The sequence below is a fragment of the Brachyhypopomus gauderio genome, unplaced genomic scaffold (assembly GCF_052324685.1).
Source record: "Brachyhypopomus gauderio isolate BG-103 unplaced genomic scaffold, BGAUD_0.2 sc90, whole genome shotgun sequence".
Classification (NCBI taxonomy): domain Eukaryota; kingdom Metazoa; phylum Chordata; class Actinopteri; order Gymnotiformes; family Hypopomidae; genus Brachyhypopomus; species Brachyhypopomus gauderio.
This window is the reverse complement of record NW_027506911.1, coordinates 54,744-73,696: the sequence shown is the minus strand read 5'-3', so window position 1 is coordinate 73,696 and position 18,953 is coordinate 54,744. Positions and strand designations below refer to the sequence as shown.

At 43.0% G+C, this 18,953-nt stretch overlaps 1 long non-coding RNA gene and 17 other non-coding genes across 18 annotated transcripts; all 18 read left to right on the top strand.

Moving 5' to 3' along the window:
- The first annotated feature begins 250 nt into the window (after nt 1-250).
- Nucleotides 251-323, top strand: trnaf-gaa (transfer RNA phenylalanine (anticodon GAA)). Its single transcript has one exon. It is a non-coding gene; the product is annotated as a tRNA-Phe (tRNA).
- An 816-nt stretch (nt 324-1,139) lies between these two features.
- Nucleotides 1,140-1,212, top strand: trnaf-gaa (transfer RNA phenylalanine (anticodon GAA)). Its single transcript has one exon. It is a non-coding gene; the product is annotated as a tRNA-Phe (tRNA).
- Nucleotides 1,213-2,018: 806 nt separating this feature from the next.
- Nucleotides 2,019-2,091, top strand: trnaf-gaa (transfer RNA phenylalanine (anticodon GAA)). The gene has a single exon. It is a non-coding gene; the product is annotated as a tRNA-Phe (tRNA).
- Nucleotides 2,092-3,177: 1,086 nt separating this feature from the next.
- LOC143493647 (uncharacterized) lies at nt 3,178-4,793 on the top strand. The gene is made up of 3 exons (XR_013125552.1): nt 3,178-3,234; nt 3,934-4,175; nt 4,374-4,793. It is a non-coding gene; the product is annotated as an uncharacterized LOC143493647 (long non-coding RNA).
- A 2,048-nt stretch (nt 4,794-6,841) lies between these two features.
- On the top strand, nt 6,842-6,914 carry trnaf-gaa (transfer RNA phenylalanine (anticodon GAA)). Its single transcript has one exon. It is a non-coding gene; the product is annotated as a tRNA-Phe (tRNA).
- Nucleotides 6,915-7,730: 816 nt separating this feature from the next.
- On the top strand, nt 7,731-7,803 carry trnaf-gaa (transfer RNA phenylalanine (anticodon GAA)). The gene has a single exon. It is a non-coding gene; the product is annotated as a tRNA-Phe (tRNA).
- Nucleotides 7,804-8,619: 816 nt separating this feature from the next.
- trnaf-gaa (transfer RNA phenylalanine (anticodon GAA)) lies at nt 8,620-8,692 on the top strand. The gene has a single exon. It is a non-coding gene; the product is annotated as a tRNA-Phe (tRNA).
- Nucleotides 8,693-9,508: 816 nt separating this feature from the next.
- trnaf-gaa (transfer RNA phenylalanine (anticodon GAA)) lies at nt 9,509-9,581 on the top strand. Its single transcript has one exon. It is a non-coding gene; the product is annotated as a tRNA-Phe (tRNA).
- Nucleotides 9,582-10,397: 816 nt separating this feature from the next.
- On the top strand, nt 10,398-10,470 carry trnaf-gaa (transfer RNA phenylalanine (anticodon GAA)). Its single transcript has one exon. It is a non-coding gene; the product is annotated as a tRNA-Phe (tRNA).
- An 816-nt stretch (nt 10,471-11,286) lies between these two features.
- trnaf-gaa (transfer RNA phenylalanine (anticodon GAA)) lies at nt 11,287-11,359 on the top strand. The gene has a single exon. It is a non-coding gene; the product is annotated as a tRNA-Phe (tRNA).
- An 816-nt stretch (nt 11,360-12,175) lies between these two features.
- On the top strand, nt 12,176-12,248 carry trnaf-gaa (transfer RNA phenylalanine (anticodon GAA)). The gene has a single exon. It is a non-coding gene; the product is annotated as a tRNA-Phe (tRNA).
- An 816-nt stretch (nt 12,249-13,064) lies between these two features.
- Nucleotides 13,065-13,137, top strand: trnaf-gaa (transfer RNA phenylalanine (anticodon GAA)). Its single transcript has one exon. It is a non-coding gene; the product is annotated as a tRNA-Phe (tRNA).
- Nucleotides 13,138-13,953: 816 nt separating this feature from the next.
- On the top strand, nt 13,954-14,026 carry trnaf-gaa (transfer RNA phenylalanine (anticodon GAA)). Its single transcript has one exon. It is a non-coding gene; the product is annotated as a tRNA-Phe (tRNA).
- An 816-nt stretch (nt 14,027-14,842) lies between these two features.
- On the top strand, nt 14,843-14,915 carry trnaf-gaa (transfer RNA phenylalanine (anticodon GAA)). Its single transcript has one exon. It is a non-coding gene; the product is annotated as a tRNA-Phe (tRNA).
- An 816-nt stretch (nt 14,916-15,731) lies between these two features.
- Nucleotides 15,732-15,804, top strand: trnaf-gaa (transfer RNA phenylalanine (anticodon GAA)). The gene has a single exon. It is a non-coding gene; the product is annotated as a tRNA-Phe (tRNA).
- Nucleotides 15,805-16,620: 816 nt separating this feature from the next.
- On the top strand, nt 16,621-16,693 carry trnaf-gaa (transfer RNA phenylalanine (anticodon GAA)). Its single transcript has one exon. It is a non-coding gene; the product is annotated as a tRNA-Phe (tRNA).
- An 806-nt stretch (nt 16,694-17,499) lies between these two features.
- On the top strand, nt 17,500-17,572 carry trnaf-gaa (transfer RNA phenylalanine (anticodon GAA)). Its single transcript has one exon. It is a non-coding gene; the product is annotated as a tRNA-Phe (tRNA).
- An 817-nt stretch (nt 17,573-18,389) lies between these two features.
- Nucleotides 18,390-18,462, top strand: trnaf-gaa (transfer RNA phenylalanine (anticodon GAA)). The gene has a single exon. It is a non-coding gene; the product is annotated as a tRNA-Phe (tRNA).
- The last annotated feature ends 491 nt before the right edge of the window (nt 18,463-18,953 follow it).

Below are 18,953 nucleotides of genomic sequence, written 5' to 3'. Positions count from 1 at the left end.
GAGTTTTAAGGAAAGCTTACGGATCAGCTCAGCCCGACTAGGAAATAATACCGAATCCAGCATTGACCCACAAGGTTTTCTCATGTTGGCATCATGATAAACATTGCCAAATTAGGTCTTGCCGTACCTGTCCGTGAATTTCACTGTGCCGAAACCGTTACGCTGTGAAAGCATGTTGCAAGAACCTAAGGAAAGGTAACAGTCGTTGATAAAGTTTCGTTTGCATCTCGACGTGGTTTATCTGCAGCTTGCCGAAATAGCTCAGTTGGGAGAGCGTTAGACTGAAGATCTAAAGGTCCTTGGTTCGATCCCGGGTTTCGGCATGAATTCGACCTAGCTAGGTGGAAAGCCTCAGCTTTTGAATGACCTGTGCATTCTGTTGAAAAATTATAAACAGACATAAACTGTTTGATGTTTTGTTGTGAGATTTCACAGTGGGATTGTCAGAACTCGAGACTCTAGATGTTCAATTCATCTGCTGATAAAGCATTTGGAGAAGGAAATGTGTAGGTGTCAACTTGCATGTACGCGTTGTCCAAAAGCATAGGTGTACCACTTCACGACATGCTTAAGTTTTGACTGAATTGGACTTTCCTCTGCTTCCTTCGGCTTATGGACAGCCTTTGTCCAAAAGTAAAAAGAGATGTGGCAAAGATGTCAACTGTTTGCTGGAGGAATCCAAAGTGACCATGTTCTAAGAGACCTTTGAAGGTCATGAAATTATTCCCTTAAGACTAGAGCTGGCTGCTTCATGCTTATCGTAAGCAAGCAAGGAGTCAGTAAGAGAGCTTTGGAGAATGTGGGCATCTATCCCACTACCTCTCGCATGCAAAGCGAGCGCTCTACCACTTGAGCTAATCCCCCTCTCAAGAGTTTATTCTTTTGATTGGAGTTTTAAGGAAAGCTTACGGATCAGCTCAGCCCGACTAGGAAATAATACCGAATCCAGCATTGACCCACAAGGTTTTCTCATGTTGGCATCATGATAAACATTGCCAAATTAGGTCTTGCTGTACCTGTCCGTGAATTTCACTGTGCCGAAACCGTTACGCTGTGAAAGCATGTTGCAAGAACCTAAGGAAAGGTAACAGTCGTTGATAAAGTTTCGTTTGCATCTCGACGTGGTTTATCTGCAGCTTGCCGAAATAGCTCAGTTGGGAGAGCGTTAGACTGAAGATCTAAAGGTCCCTGGTTCGATCCCGGGTTTCGGCATGAACTCGACCTAGCTAGGCGGAAAGCCTCAGCTTTTGAATTACCTGTGCATTCTGTTGAAAAATTATAAACTGTTTGATGTTTTGTTGTGAGATTTCACAGTGGGATTGTCAGAACTCGAGACTCTAGATGTTCAATTCATCTGCTGATAAAGCATTTGGAGAAGGAAATGTGTAGGTGTCAACTTGCATGTACGCGTTGTCCAAAAGCATAGGTGTACCACTTCACGACATGCTTAAGTTTTGACTGAATTGGACTTTCCTCTGCTTCCTTCGGCTTATGGACAGCCTTTGTCCAAAAGTAAAAAGAGATGTGGCAAAGATGTCAACTGTTTGCTGGAGGAATCCAAAGTGACCATGTTCTAAGAGACCTTTGAAGGTCATGAAATTATTCCCTTAAGACTAGAGCTGGCTGCTTCATGCTTATCGTAAGCAAGCAAGGAGTCAGTAAGAGAGCTTTGGAGAATGTGGGCATCGACCCCACTACCTCTCGCATGCAAAGCGAGCGCTCTACCACTTGAGCTAATCCCCCTCTCAAGAGTTTATAGTTTTGATTGGAGTTTTAAGGAAAGCTTACGGATCAGCTCAGCCCGACTAGGAAATAATACCGAATCCAGCATTGACCCACAAGGTTTTCTCATGTTGGCATCATGATAAACATTGCCAAATTAGGTCTTGCCGTACCTGTCCGTGAATTTCACTGTGCCGAAACCGTTACGCTGTGAAAGCATGTTGCAAGAACCTAAGGAAAGGTAACAGTCGTTGATAAAGTTTCGTTTGCATCTCGACGTGGTTTATCTGCAGCTTGCCGAAATAGCTCAGTTGGGAGAGCGTTAGACTGAAGATCTAAAGGTCCCTGGTTCGATCCCGGGTTTCGGCATGAATTCGACCTAGCTAGGTGGAAAGCCTCAGCTTTTGAATGACCTGTGCATTCTGTTGAAAAATTATAAACAGACATAAACTGTTTGATGTTTTGTTGTGAGATTTCACAGTGGGATTGTCAGAACTCGAGACTCTAGATGTTCAATTCATCTGCTGATAAAGCATTTGGAGAAGGAAATGTGTAGGTGTCAACTTGCATGTACGCGTTGTCCAAAAGCATAGGTGTACCACTTCACGACATGCTTAAGTTTTGACTGAATTGGACTTTCCTCTGCTTCCTTCGGCTTATGGACAGCCTTTGTCCAAAAGTAAAAAGAGATGTGGCAAAGATGTCAACTGTTTGCTGGAGGAATCCAAAGTGACCATGTTCTAAGAGACCTTTGAAGGTCATGAAATTATTCCCTTAAGACTAGAGCTGGCTGCTTCATGCTTATCGTAAGCAAGCAAGGAGTCAGTAAGAGAGCTTTGGAGAATGTGGGCATCGACCCCACTACCTCTCGCATGCAAAGCGAGCGCTCTACCACTTGAGCTAATCCCCCTCTCAAGAGTTTATAGTTTTGATTGGAGTTTTAAGGAAAGCTTACGGATCAGCTCAGCCCGACTAGGAAATAATACCGAATCCAGCATTGACCCACAAGGTTTTCTCATGTTGGCATCATGATAAACATTGCCAAATTAGGTCTTGCCGTACCTGTCCGTGAATTTCACTGTGCCGAAACCGTTACGCTGTGAAAGCATGTTGCAAGAACCTAAGGAAAGGTAACAGTCGTTGATAAAGTTTCGTTTGCATCTCGACGTGGTTTATCTGCAGCTTGCCGAAATGGCGGTACCTGCAAGCCACCCGTCTGTAAAAAACATCCAATGCCTGAGCCCCATTCCATTTTTGCTCGGCCAATGGCGCGCGAACCATTCCATTTTCTTCGTTTTCCTCGGCCTATCCCTGGCCACCATTCCATTTTTCCTCGGCCAATGCCTGGCCACCATTCCATTTTTCCTCTGGCCAATGCCTGACCATCATTCCATTTTTCCTCGGCCAATGACACGACGAAGGTGAACTTGCCCCGGTCACGTCATAGTTTATAAACTTACACCGCGTAGAAGAAACACCGTCTCGGATTTGGGATTTCTCAACAAGACACAGGTATGCCTTATTTGTTTGTGTAAGGAACCAATAAATTAATACTGTAGATATATTTTGCGATCATCAGAAAGGTAGTCAGCTAAAAAATACTCTGTAGTAGTCTCCTGCGGTGACTGTCATGAACGTAGCTCGTTAGCAAACTATCATATAACTTCTAACTAGCCTAAATTAATTCTAATCTTGAAGAATAATTTAATTAATGTTTTTCTGTGTTAGCCATCTATCCTCTTTTTCGATTTTCAACGGACAATTGCAGAAATCGTGAGGTAATTTACCGGTATATAAACGCGTTATTTATCGGTTTTTAAACGCCTTAGAAAATACGTGCCCCTGCTTAACATGTTATTGTTTTGTTATTACTAAGTATCTACGTAGAAACGAACATTATAAAGTATATGGTTAAGTGAGTAATACGAATCCTTGGACTATTAAAAGGGTTAAAAACACATTAGTAACTAGTGAGTTGGTACCAACTGCTCACATGCATTCTTAGTTGCCATGGATTGACTTATTTGTTAATTTATGTTTGTTTTAATTATAAAGTATATGTGTTTGTGGATTTCATAAGGTAACTTTAATTAAACCTGCAATCTGCAAATACAGAATAATGTATTACTAGGGTTGACTGTTTATGATGAGTTTTAGTAACTATATTTATTTGCTCCCTATATTTAAAAAGTATTTCTGCTACATTTTCAGGCACGTTCCATGACTCGGTCCAGCCTTCACCAGTGACCTCGGCCCAGCCTCCACCAGTGACCTCGGTCCAGCCTTCACCAGTGACCTCGGCCCAGCCTCCACCAGTGACCTCGGCCCAGCCTCCACCAGTGACCTCGGCCCAGCCTCCACCAGTGACCTCGGCCCAGCCTCCACCAGTGACCTCGGCCCAGCCTCCACCAGTGCCTATTCAGTCTCCATCAGAGCCTTCAGCTCAACAAATGGTAAGTGATAGTACCTTACTTTCATTGTTAAACATGCTCATTGTTAAATTCTCCAATAAACAGCACACAAATAAGAATGCTACACACAAATGTTTTATTTTCTCATGCTTTATTGTAATTAAAACTTTATTGTATATAGAAAATGCACATTTATACAGACATTATAACATTTCATATTATTATTTTTTTTATTTCTAGGCTGTGGATGTCCATAACATTCCTGGAATGGAAAGGGTGGATGAATTATCAGAGTATCTGGTTGAGCTTCGCACTCAAACACGCCTCACCCTGACAAACCAGCAGACCACCACGATTGTTAGTTTGTGGCAAAACCTAAACCAGTTTGATAAAAACAGACTGGTGTATGCAGCTCGGCATCAGGATAGGCTGCTGACTGCCCGCTTTAGATCCCCCAAAAAGAAGGCAGTTTTCACCCCTGGTGTTGAGAGCACAAAAAGGTGTGTTCTGGGATCAAGTGGCTCCCCTGCTCAGTGGCCTGACTGCTGTCGGCTCATTAAAACCATCTTTGTAAGACTGGCCAACATCCACAGAAGCCCCACAACTCAGGTCAAGTAAGTCTGTCAAGGTGGGCACTGATGTTGGAGGACTACAGGAACATTAGGCAGCTTGTTTTAAACAATGGGACAGTGTTGGAGCAGGCCATCCTTCAGCTGGTAGAGGTGCCACCAAACACAGCAGGTCAGGCAAAAACTAAGTTTAGAAAAATTCTGCCCAGTGCCACACCACCATTAGCCCCTACTCAACGACATCAGGACACTTCCATTCAGCCTCCTGTTGCTTCCATGGAGTCTGGTTCACAGGCCTCTTTGAGAATGATACAGATGACCTTCACCTGTACTGATGATGTTACCCGCAGGACCAGCTATGTCTGTCATGCCTCAGGTGTTGTTGCCCAGTTCTGTCCCTCAGCCTGCTACCCCCACTGAGCGACATTACAAGCAGACAGTCCCATATAATACCTGTAGGAAGTGTGGACAGTCACGCAAAACAGCAACTGGCCATAGCCAGTACAAGGGGAAGATCTTCTGTCCTATGACAGAGACTAATACCAAGGAACAGTGGCTGGAAAAGATGAGAAAACTGTGATTAATGTGTATACTTTATTTTCATACATTACTATTGTATTTTTATAATACTAAAATATAATTATTATTATCTTTAATGGTTTAAAATGTTGTAAATGTTTTGCTGTAGTTTATTGGAATTTTTTATAGTTCAGCTGCTGTGGCATTAATATGTGTATATATGTATTAGTGTAGATTTAATATTTTATTTTTATGTAAATTGTAGTATAATTTTGTTAATTGTATTAGAATATCATTTTGTTAATTTTATTCATGTTTATTATATATATATATATATATATATATATATATACATAAAGTGTATAAAGTATATAAAGTGTGAATAAATATATAAAGTGTGAATACAAATACAGAGTGTGAATTTATTAAATCAAGCAATAAGCCTAATATGATGAAACAACTCATATGTATGTGTATGAAATGCACATATATATTACAATATATAAATTGTGACACGGGTGCCCCGTAATTGTAGGCACTGCTGACAGCCATAAAATAAAATTTTGCAATATATTTCTTAGAATATTATCACACAAAATATCCACGGCAAGATTCTCAGTTACAAATATTTATATCCAGGCTGGATTCGAACCTGCGACCTCCCGATCTTTTCTCAATTTTTTTTTCCTTTTTCTTCCCCTTCTTCCCCCCCTCATACAGACGATTGTTCCCCAGCTTTGGCGGAGTTGGGAGAGCGTTAGACTGAAGATCTAAAGGTCCCTGGTTCGATCCCGGGTTTCGGCATGAATTCGACCTAGCTAGGTGGAAAGCCTCAGCTTTTGAATGACCTGTGCATTCTGTTGAAAAATTATAAACAGACATAAACTGTTTGATGTTTTGTTGTGAGATTTCACAGTGGGATTGTCAGAACTCGAGACTCTAGATGTTCAATTCATCTGCTGATAAAGCATTTGGAGAAGGAAATGTGTAGGTGTCAACTTGCATGTACGCGTTGTCCAAAAGCATAGGTGTACCACTTCACGACATGCTTAAGTTTTGACTGAATTGGACTTTCCTCTGCTTCCTTCGGCTTATGGACAGCCTTTGTCCAAAAGTAAAAAGAGATGTGGCAAAGATGTCAACTGTTTGCTGGAGGAATCCAAAGTGACCATGTTCTAAGAGACCTTTGAAGGTCATGAAATTATTCCCTTAAGACTAGAGCTGGCTGCTTCATGCTTATCGTAAGCAAGCAAGGAGTCAGTAAGAGAGCTTTGGAGAATGTGGGCATCGACCCCACTACCTCTCGCATGCAAAGCGAGCGCTCTACCACTTGAGCTAATCCCCCTCTCAAGAGTTTATAGTTTTGATTGGAGTTTTAAGGAAAGCTTACGGATCAGCTCAGCCCGACTAGGAAATAATACCGAATCCAGCATTGACCCACAAGGTTTTCTCATGTTGGCATCATGATAAACATTGCCAAATTAGGTCTTGCCGTACCTGTCCGTGAATTTCACTGTGCCGAAACCGTTACGCTGTGAAAGCATGTTGCAAGAACCTAAGGAAAGGTAACAGTCGTTGATAAAGTTTCGTTTGCATCTCGACGTGGTTTATCTGCAGCTTGCCGAAATAGCTCAGTTGGGAGAGCGTTAGACTGAAGATCTAAAGGTCCCTGGTTCGATCCCGGGTTTTGGCATGAATTCGACCTAGCTAGGTGGAAAGCCTCAGCTTTTGAATGACCTGTGCATTCTGTTGAAAAATTATAAACAGACATAAACTGTTTGATGTTTTGTTGTGAGATTTCACAGTGGGATTGTCAGAACTCGAGACTCTAGATGTTCAATTCATCTGCTGATAAAGCATTTGGAGAAGGAAATGTGTAGGTGTCAACTTGCATGTACGCGTTGTCCAAAAGCATAGGTGTACCACTTCACGACATGCTTAAGTTTTGACTGAATTGGACTTTCCTCTGCTTCCTTCGGCTTATGGACAGCCTTTGTCCAAAAGTAAAAAGAGATGTGGCAAAGATGTCAACTGTTTGCTGGAGGAATCCAAAGTGACCATGTTCTAAGAGACCTTTGAAGGTCATGAAATTATTCCCTTAAGACTAGAGCTGGCTGCTTCATGCTTATCGTAAGCAAGCAAGGAGTCAGTAAGAGAGCTTTGGAGAATGTGGGCATCGACCCCACTACCTCTCGCATGCAAAGCGAGCGCTCTACCACTTGAGCTAATCCCCCTCTCAAGAGTTTATAGTTTTGATTGGAGTTTTAAGGAAAGCTTACGGATCAGCTCAGCCCGACTAGGAAATAATACCGAATCCAGCATTGACCCACAAGGTTTTCTCATGTTGGCATCATGATAAACATTGCCAAATTAGGTCTTGCCGTACCTGTCCGTGAATTTCACTGTGCCGAAACCATTACGCTGTGAAAGCATGTTGCAAGAACCTAAGGAAAGGTAACAGTCGTTGATAAAGTTTCGTTTGCATCTCGACGTGGTTTATCTGCAGCTTGCCGAAATAGCTCAGTTGGGAGAGCGTTAGACTGAAGATCTAAAGGTCCCTGGTTCGATCCCGGGTTTCGGCATGAATTCGACCTAGCTAGGTGGAAAGCCTCAGCTTTTGAATGACCTGTGCATTCTGTTGAAAAATTATAAACAGACATAAACTGTTTGATGTTTTGTTGTGAGATTTCACAGTGGGATTGTCAGAACTCGAGACTCTAGATGTTCAATTCATCTGCTGATAAAGCATTTGGAGAAGGAAATGTGTAGGTGTCAACTTGCATGTACGCGTTGTCCAAAAGCATAGGTGTACCACTTCACGACATGCTTAAGTTTTGACTGAATTGGACTTTCCTCTGCTTCCTTCGGCTTATGGACAGCCTTTGTCCAAAAGTAAAAAGAGATGTGGCAAAGATGTCAACTGTTTGCTGGAGGAATCCAAAGTGACCATGTTCTAAGAGACCTTTGAAGGTCATGAAATTATTCCCTTAAGACTAGAGCTGGCTGCTTCATGCTTATCGTAAGCAAGCAAGGAGTCAGTAAGAGAGCTTTGGAGAATGTGGGCATCTATCCCACTACCTCTCGCATGCAAAGCGAGCGCTCTACCACTTGAGCTAATCCCCCTCTCAAGAGTTTATTCTTTTGATTGGAGTTTTAAGGAAAGCTTACGGATCAGCTCAGCCCGACTAGGTAATAATACCGAATCCAGCATTGACCCACAAGGTTTTCTCATGTTGGCATCATGATAAACATTGCCAAATTAGGTCTTGCTGTACCTGTCCGTGAATTTCACTGTGCCGAAACCGTTACGCTGTGAAAGCATGTTGCAAGAACCTAAGGAAAGGTAACAGTCGTTGATAAAGTTTCGTTTGCATCTCGACGTGGTTTATCTGCAGCTTGCCGAAATAGCTCAGTTGGGAGAGCGTTAGACTGAAGATCTAAAGGTCCCTGGTTCGATCCCGGGTTTCGGCATGAATTCGACCTAGCTAGGTGGAAAGCCTCAGCTTTTGAATGACCTGTGCATTCTGTTGAAAAATTATAAACAGACATAAACTGTTTGATGTTTTGTTGTGAGATTTCACAGTGGGATTGTCAGAACTCGAGACTCTAGATGTTCAATTCATCTGCTGATAAAGCATTTGGAGAAGGAAATGTGTAGGTGTCAACTTGCATGTACGCGTTGTCCAAAAGCATAGGTGTACCACTTCACGACATGCTTAAGTTTTGACTGAATTGGACTTTCCTCTGCTTCCTTCGGCTTATGGACAGCCTTTGTCCAAAAGTAAAAAGAGATGTGGCAAAGATGTCAACTGTTTGCTGGAGGAATCCAAAGTGACCATGTTCTAAGAGACCTTTGAAGGTCATGAAATTATTCCCTTAAGACTAGAGCTGGCTGCTTCATGCTTATCGTAAGCAAGCAAGGAGTCAGTAAGAGAGCTTTGGAGAATGTGGGCATCTATCCCACTACCTCTCGCATGCAAAGCGAGCGCTCTACCACTTGAGCTAATCCCCCTCTCAAGAGTTTATTCTTTTGATTGGAGTTTTAAGGAAAGCTTACGGATCAGCTCAGCCCGACTAGGTAATAATACCGAATCCAGCATTGACCCACAAGGTTTTCTCATGTTGGCATCATGATAAACATTGCCAAATTAGGTCTTGCTGTACCTGTCCGTGAATTTCACTGTGCCGAAACCGTTACGCTGTGAAAGCATGTTGCAAGAACCTAAGGAAAGGTAACAGTCGTTGATAAAGTTTCGTTTGCATCTCGACGTGGTTTATCTGCAGCTTGCCGAAATAGCTCAGTTGGGAGAGCGTTAGACTGAAGATCTAAAGCTCCCTGGTTCGATCCCGGGTTTCTGCATGAACTCGACCTAGCTAGGCGGAAAGCCTCAGCTTTTGAATGACCTGTGCATTCTGTTGAAAAATTATAAACAGACATAAACTGTTTGATGTTTTGTTGTGAGATTTCACAGTGGGATTGTCAGAACTCAAGACTCTAGATGTTCAATTCATCTGCTGATAAAGCATTTGGAGAAGGAAATGTGTAGGTGTCAACTTGCATGTACGCGTTGTCCAAAAGCATAGGTGTACCACTTCACGACATGCTTAAGTTTTGACTGAATTGGACTTTCCTCTGCTTCTTTCGGCTTATGGACAGTCTTTGTCCAAAAGTAAAAAGAGATGTGGCAAAGATGTCAACTGTTTGCTGGAGGAATCCAAAGTGACCATGTTCTAAGAGACCTTTGAAGGTCATGAAATTATTCCCTTAAGACTAGAGCTGGCTGCTTCATGCTTATCGTAAGCAAGCAAGGAGTCAGTAAGAGAGCTTTGGAGAATGTGTGCATCGACCCCACTACCTCTCGCATGCAAAGCGAGCGCTCTACCACTTGAGCTAATCCCCCTCTCAAGAGTTTATAGTTTTGATTGGAGTTTTAAGGAAAGCTTACGGATCAGCTCAGCCCGACTAGGAAATAATACCGAATCCAGCATTGACCCACAAGGTTTTCTCATGTTGGCATCATGATAAACATTGCCAAATTAGGTCTTGCCGTACCTGTCCGTGAATTTCACTGTGCCGAAACCGTTACGCTGTGAAAGCATGTTGCAAGAACCTAAGGAAAGGTAACAGTCGTTGATAAAGTTTCGTTTGCATCTCGACGTGGTTTATCTGCAGCTTGCCGAAATAGCTCAGTTGGGAGAGCGTTAGACTGAAGATCTAAAGGTCCCTGGTTCGATCCCGGGTTTTGGCATGAATTCGACCTAGCTAGGTGGAAAGCCTCAGCTTTTGAATGACCTGTGCATTCTGTTGAAAAATTATAAACAGACATAAACTGTTTGATGTTTTGTTGTGAGATTTCACAGTGGGATTGTCAGAACTCGAGACTCTAGATGTTCAATTCATCTGCTGATAAAGCATTTGGAGAAGGAAATGTGTAGGTGTCAACTTGCATGTACGCGTTGTCCAAAAGCATAGGTGTACCACTTCACGACATGCTTAAGTTTTGACTGAATTGGACTTTCCTCTGCTTCCTTCGGCTTATGGACAGCCTTTGTCCAAAAGTAAAAAGAGATGTGGCAAAGATGTCAACTGTTTGCTGGAGGAATCCAAAGTGACCATGTTCTAAGAGACCTTTGAAGGTCATGAAATTATTCCCTTAAGACTAGAGCTGGCTGCTTCATGCTTATCGTAAGCAAGCAAGGAGTCAGTAAGAGAGCTTTGGAGAATGTGGGCATCGACCCCACTACCTCTCGCATGCAAAGCGAGCGCTCTACCACTTGAGCTAATCCCCCTCTCAAGAGTTTATAGTTTTGATTGGAGTTTTAAGGAAAGCTTACGGATCAGCTCAGCCCGACTAGGAAATAATACCGAATCCAGCATTGACCCACAAGGTTTTCTCATGTTGGCATCATGATAAACATTGCCAAATTAGGTCTTGCCGTACCTGTCCGTGAATTTCACTGTGCCGAAACCATTACGCTGTGAAAGCATGTTGCAAGAACCTAAGGAAAGGTAACAGTCGTTGATAAAGTTTCGTTTGCATCTCGACGTGGTTTATCTGCAGCTTGCCGAAATAGCTCAGTTGGGAGAGCGTTAGACTGAAGATCTAAAGGTCCCTGGTTCGATCCCGGGTTTCGGCATGAATTCGACCTAGCTAGGTGGAAAGCCTCAGCTTTTGAATGACCTGTGCATTCTGTTGAAAAATTATAAACAGACATAAACTGTTTGATGTTTTGTTGTGAGATTTCACAGTGGGATTGTCAGAACTCGAGACTCTAGATGTTCAATTCATCTGCTGATAAAGCATTTGGAGAAGGAAATGTGTAGGTGTCAACTTGCATGTACGCGTTGTCCAAAAGCATAGGTGTACCACTTCACGACATGCTTAAGTTTTGACTGAATTGGACTTTCCTCTGCTTCCTTCGGCTTATGGACAGCCTTTGTCCAAAAGTAAAAAGAGATGTGGCAAAGATGTCAACTGTTTGCTGGAGGAATCCAAAGTGACCATGTTCTAAGAGACCTTTGAAGGTCATGAAATTATTCCCTTAAGACTAGAGCTGGCTGCTTCATGCTTATCGTAAGCAAGCAAGGAGTCAGTAAGAGAGCTTTGGAGAATGTGGGCATCTATCCCACTACCTCTCGCATGCAAAGCGAGCGCTCTACCACTTGAGCTAATCCCCCTCTCAAGAGTTTATTCTTTTGATTGGAGTTTTAAGGAAAGCTTACGGATCAGCTCAGCCCGACTAGGTAATAATACCGAATCCAGCATTGACCCACAAGGTTTTCTCATGTTGGCATCATGATAAACATTGCCAAATTAGGTCTTGCTGTACCTGTCCGTGAATTTCACTGTGCCGAAACCGTTACGCTGTGAAAGCATGTTGCAAGAACCTAAGGAAAGGTAACAGTCGTTGATAAAGTTTCGTTTGCATCTCGACGTGGTTTATCTGCAGCTTGCCGAAATAGCTCAGTTGGGAGAGCGTTAGACTGAAGATCTAAAGGTCCCTGGTTCGATCCCGGGTTTCGGCATGAATTCGACCTAGCTAGGTGGAAAGCCTCAGCTTTTGAATGACCTGTGCATTCTGTTGAAAAATTATAAACAGACATAAACTGTTTGATGTTTTGTTGTGAGATTTCACAGTGGGATTGTCAGAACTCGAGACTCTAGATGTTCAATTCATCTGCTGATAAAGCATTTGGAGAAGGAAATGTGTAGGTGTCAACTTGCATGTACGCGTTGTCCAAAAGCATAGGTGTACCACTTCACGACATGCTTAAGTTTTGACTGAATTGGACTTTCCTCTGCTTCCTTCGGCTTATGGACAGCCTTTGTCCAAAAGTAAAAAGAGATGTGGCAAAGATGTCAACTGTTTGCTGGAGGAATCCAAAGTGACCATGTTCTAAGAGACCTTTGAAGGTCATGAAATTATTCCCTTAAGACTAGAGCTGGCTGCTTCATGCTTATCGTAAGCAAGCAAGGAGTCAGTAAGAGAGCTTTGGAGAATGTGGGCATCTATCCCACTACCTCTCGCATGCAAAGCGAGCGCTCTACCACTTGAGCTAATCCCCCTCTCAAGAGTTTATTCTTTTGATTGGAGTTTTAAGGAAAGCTTACGGATCAGCTCAGCCCGACTAGGTAATAATACCGAATCCAGCATTGACCCACAAGGTTTTCTCATGTTGGCATCATGATAAACATTGCCAAATTAGGTCTTGCTGTACCTGTCCGTGAATTTCACTGTGCCGAAACCGTTACGCTGTGAAAGCATGTTGCAAGAACCTAAGGAAAGGTAACAGTCGTTGATAAAGTTTCGTTTGCATCTCGACGTGGTTTATCTGCAGCTTGCCGAAATAGCTCAGTTGGGAGAGCGTTAGACTGAAGATCTAAAGCTCCCTGGTTCGATCCCGGGTTTCTGCATGAACTCGACCTAGCTAGGCGGAAAGCCTCAGCTTTTGAATGACCTGTGCATTCTGTTGAAAAATTATAAACAGACATAAACTGTTTGATGTTTTGTTGTGAGATTTCACAGTGGGATTGTCAGAACTCAAGACTCTAGATGTTCAATTCATCTGCTGATAAAGCATTTGGAGAAGGAAATGTGTAGGTGTCAACTTGCATGTACGCGTTGTCCAAAAGCATAGGTGTACCACTTCACGACATGCTTAAGTTTTGACTGAATTGGACTTTCCTCTGCTTCTTTCGGCTTATGGACAGTCTTTGTCCAAAAGTAAAAAGAGATGTGGCAAAGATGTCAACTGTTTGCTGGAGGAATCCAAAGTGACCATGTTCTAAGAGACCTTTGAAGGTCATGAAATTATTCCCTTAAGACTAGAGCTGGCTGCTTCATGCTTATCGTAAGCAAGCAAGGAGTCAGTAAGAGAGCTTTGGAGAATGTGGGCATCGACCCCACTACCTCTCGCATGCAAAGCGAGCGCTCTACCACTTGAGCTAATCCCCCTCTCAAGAGTTTATAGTTTTGATTGGAGTTTTAAGGAAAGCTTACGGATCAGCTCAGCCCGACTAGGAAATAATACCGAATCCAGCATTGACCCACAAGGTTTTCTCATGTTGGCATCATGATAAACATTGCCAAATTAGGTCTTGCCGTACCTGTCCGTGAATTTCACTGTGCCGAAACCGTTACGCTGTGAAAGCATGTTGCAAGAACCTAAGGAAAGGTAACAGTCGTTGATAAAGTTTCGTTTGCATCTCGACGTGGTTTATCTGCAGCTTGCCGAAATAGCTCAGTTGGGAGAGCGTTAGACTGAAGATCTAAAGGTCCCTGGTTCGATCCCGGGTTTCGGCATGAATTCGACCTAGCTAGGTGGAAAGCCTCAGCTTTTGAATGACCTGTGCATTCTGTTGAAAAATTATAAACAGACATAAACTGTTTGATGTTTTGTTGTGAGATTTCACAGTGGGATTGTCAGAACTCGAGACTCTAGATGTTCAATTCATCTGCTGATAAAGCATTTGGAGAAGGAAATGTGTAGGTGTCAACTTGCATGTACGCGTTGTCCAAAAGCATAGGTGTACCACTTCACGACATGCTTAAGTTTTGACTGAATTGGACTTTCCTCTGCTTCCTTCGGCTTATGGACAGCCTTTGTCCAAAAGTAAAAAGAGATGTGGCAAAGATGTCAACTGTTTGCTGGAGGAATCCAAAGTGACCATGTTCTAAGAGACCTTTGAAGGTCATGAAATTATTCCCTTAAGACTAGAGCTGGCTGCTTCATGCTTATCGTAAGCAAGCAAGGAGTCAGTAAGAGAGCTTTGGAGAATGTGTGCATCTATCCCACTACCTCTCGCATGCAAAGCGAGCGCTCTACCACTTGAGCTAATCCCCCTCTCAAGAGTTTATTCTTTTGATTGGAGTTTTAAGGAAAGCTTACGGATCAGCTCAGCCCGACTAGGAAATAATACCGAATCCAGCATTGACCCACAAGGTTTTCTCATGTTGGCATCATGATAAACATTGCCAAATTAGGTCTTGCTGTACCTGTCCGTGAATTTCACTGTGCCGAAACCGTTACGCTGTGAAAGCATGTTGCAAGAACCTAAGGAAAGGTAACAGTCGTTGATAAAGTTTCGTTTGCATCTCGACGTGGTTTATCTGAAGCTTGCCGAAATAGCTCAGTTGGGAGAGCGTTAGACTGAAGATATAAAGGTCCCTGGTTCGATCCCGGGTTTCGGCATGAACTCGACCTAGCTAGGCGGAAAGCCTCAGCTTTTGAATGACCTGTGCATTCTGTTGAAAAATTATAAACAGACATAAACTGTTTGATGTTTTGTTGTGAGATTTCACAGTGGGATTGTCAGAACTCGAGACTCTAGATGTTCAATTCATCTGCTGATAAAGCATTTGGAGAAGGAAATGTGTAGGTGTCAACTTGCATGTACGCGTTGTCCAAAAGCATAGGTGTACCACTTCACGACATGCTTAAGTTTTGACTGAATTGGACTTTCCTCTGCTTCCTTCGGCTTATGGACAGCCTTTGTCCAAAAGTAAAAAGAGATGTGGCAAAGATGTCAACTGTTTGCTGGAGGAATCCAAAGTGACCATGTTCTAAGAGACCTTTGAAGGACATGAAATTATTCCCTTAAGACTAGAGCTGGCTGCTTCATGCTTATCGTAAGCAAGCAAGGAGTCAGTAAGAGAGCTTTGGAGAATGTGGGCATCTATCCCACTACCTCTCGCATGCAAAGCGAGCGCTCTACCACTTGAGCTAATCCCCCTCTCAAGAGTTTATTCTTTTGATTGGAGTTTTAAGGAAAGCTTACGGATCAGCTCAGCCCGACTAGGAAATAATACCGAATCCAGCATTGACCCACAAGGTTTTCTCATGTTGGCATCATGATAAACATTGCCAAATTAGGTCTTGCCGTACCTGTCCGTGAATTTCACTGTGCCGAAACCGTTACGCTGTGAAAGCATGTTGCAAGAACCTAAGGAAAGGTAACAGTCGTTGATAAAGTTTCGTTTGCATCTCGACGTGGTTTATCTGCAGCTTGCCGAAATAGCTCAGTTGGGAGAGCGTTAGACTGAAGATCTAAAGGTCCTTGGTTCGATCCCGGGTTTCGGCATGAATTCGACCTAGCTAGGTGGAAAGCCTCAGCTTTTGAATGACCTGTGCATTCTGTTGAAAAATTATAAACAGACATAAACTGTTTGATGTTTTGTTGTGAGATTTCACAGTGGGATTGTCAGAACTCGAGACTCTAGATGTTCAATTCATCTGCTGATAAAGCATTTGGAGAAGGAAATGTGTAGGTGTCAACTTGCATGTACGCGTTGTCCAAAAGCATAGGTGTACCACTTCACGACATGCTTAAGTTTTGACTGAATTGGACTTTCCTCTGCTTCCTTCGGCTTATGGACAGCCTTTGTCCAAAAGTAAAAAGAGATGTGGCAAAGATGTCAACTGTTTGCTGGAGGAATCCAAAGTGACCATGTTCTAAGAGACCTTTGAAGGTCATGAAATTATTCCCTTAAGACTAGAGCTGGCTGCTTCATGCTTATCGTAAGCAAGCAAGGAGTCAGTAAGAGAGCTTTGGAGAATGTGGGCATCTATCCCACTACCTCTCGCATGCAAAGCGAGCGCTCTACCACTTGAGCTAATCCCCCTCTCAAGAGTTTATTCTTTTGATTGGAGTTTTAAGGAAAGCTTACGGATCAGCTCAGCCCGACTAGGAAATAATACCGAATCCAGCATTGACCCACAAGGTTTTCTCATGTTGGCATCATGATAAACATTGCCAAATTAGGTCTTGCTGTACCTGTCCGTGAATTTCACTGTGCCGAAACCGTTACGCTGTGAAAGCATGTTGCAAGAACCTAAGGAAAGGTAACAGTCGTTGATAAAGTTTCGTTTGCATCTCGACGTGGTTTATCTGCAGCTTGCCGAAATAGCTCAGTTGGGAGAGCGTTAGACTGAAGATATAAAGGTCCCTGGTTCGATCCCGGGTTTCGGCATGAACTCGACCTAGCTAGGCGGAAAGCCTCAGCTTTTGAATGACCTGTGCATTCTGTTGAAAAATTATAAACTGTTTGATGTTTTGTTGTGAGATTTCACAGTGGGATTGTCAGAACTCGAGACTCTAGATGTTCAATTCATCTGCTGATAAAGCATTTGGAGAAGGAAATGTGTAGGTGTCAACTTGCATGTACGCGTTGTCCAAAAGCATAGGTGTACCACTTCACGACATGCTTAAGTTTTGACTGAATTGGACTTTCCTCTGCTTCCTTCGGCTTATGGACAGTCTTTGTCCAAAAGTAAAAAGAGATGTGGCAAAGATGTCAACTGTTTGCTGGAGGAATCCAAAGTGACCATGTTCTAAGAGACCTTTGAAGGTCATGAAATGATTCCCTTAAGACTAGAGCTGGCTGCTTCATGCTTATCGTAAGCATGCAAGGAGTGAGTAAGAGAGCTTTGGAGAATGTGGGCATCGATCCCACTACCTCTCGCATGCAAAGCGAGCGCTCTACCACTTGAGCTAATCCCCCTCTCAAGAGTTTATTCTTTTGATTGGAGTTTTAAGGAAAGCTTACGGATCAGCTCAGCCCGACTAGGAAATAATACCGAATCCAGCATTGACCCACAAGGTTTTCTCATGTTGGCATCATGATAAACATTGCCAAATTAGGTCTTGCCGTACCTGTCCGTGAATTTCACTGTGCCGAAACCGTTACGCTGTGAAAGCATGTTGCAAGAACCTAAGGAAAGGTAACAGTCGTTGATAAAGTTTCGATTGCATCTCGACGTGGTTTATCTGCAGCTTGCTGAAATAGCTCAGGTGGGCGAGCGTTAGACTGAAGATCTAAAGGTCCCTGGTTCGATCCCGGGTTTCGGCTTGAATTCGACCTAGCTAGGTGGAAAGCCTCAGCTTTTGAATGACCTGTGCATTCTGTTGAAAAATTATAAACAGACATAAACTGTTTGATGTTTTGTTGTGAGATTTCACAGTGGGATTGTCAGAACTCGAGACTCTAGATGTTCAATTCATCTGCTGATAAAGCATTTGGAGAAGGAAATGTGTAGGTGTCAACTTTGCATGTACGCGTTGTCCAAAAGCATAGGTGTACCACTTCACGACATGCTTAAGTTTTGACTGAATTGGACTTTCCTCTGCTTCCTTCGGCTTATGGACAGTCTTTGTCAAAAAGTAAAAAGAGATGTGGCAAAGATGTCAACTGTTTGCTGGAGGAATCCAAAGTGACCATGTTCTAAGAGACCTTTGAAGGTCATGAAATGATTCCCTTAAGACTAGAGCTGGCTGCTTCATGCTTATCGTAAGCAAGCAAGGAGTGAGTAAGAGAGCTTTGGAGAATGTGGGCATCGATCCCACTACCTCTCGCATGCAAAGCGAGCGCTCTACCACTTGAGCTAATCCCCCTCTCAAGAGTTTATTCTTTTGATTGGAGTTTTAAGGAAAGCTTACGGATCAGCTCAGCCCGACTAGGAAATAATACCGAATCCAGCATTGACCCACAAGGTTTTCTCATGTTGGCATCATGATAAACATTGCCAAATTAGGTCTTGCCGTACCTGTCCGTGAATTTCACTGTGCCGAAACCGTTACGCTGTGAAAGCATGTTGCAAGAACCTAAGGAAAGGTAACAGTCGTTGATAAAGTTTCGATTGCATCTCGACGTGGTTTATCTGCAGCTTGCTGAAATAGCTCAGGTGGGCGAGCGTTAGACTGAAGATCTAAAGGTCCCTGGTTCGATCCCGGGTTTCGGCATGAATTCGACCTAGCTAGGTGGAAAGCCTCAGCTTTTGAATGACCTGTGCATTCTGTTGAAAAATTATAAACAGACATAAACTGTTTGATGTTTTGTTGTGAGATTTCACAGTGGGATTGTCAGAACTCGAGACTCTAGATGTTCAATTCATCTGCTGATAAAGCATTTGGAGAAGGAAATGTGTAGGTGTCAACTTTGCATGTACGCGTTGTCCAAAAGCATAGGTGTACCACTTCACGACATGCTTAAGTTTTGATTGAATTGGACTTTCCTCTGCTTCCTTCGGCTTATGGACAGTCTTTGTCAAAAAGTAAAAAGAGATGTGGCAAAGATGTCAACTGTTTGCTGGAGGAATCCAAAGTGACCATGTTCTAAGAGACCTTTGAAGGTCATGAAATGATTCCCTTAAGACTAGAGCTGGCTGCTTCATGCTTATAGTAAGCAAGCAAGGAGTCAGTAAGAGAGCTTTGGAGAATGTGGGCATTGATCC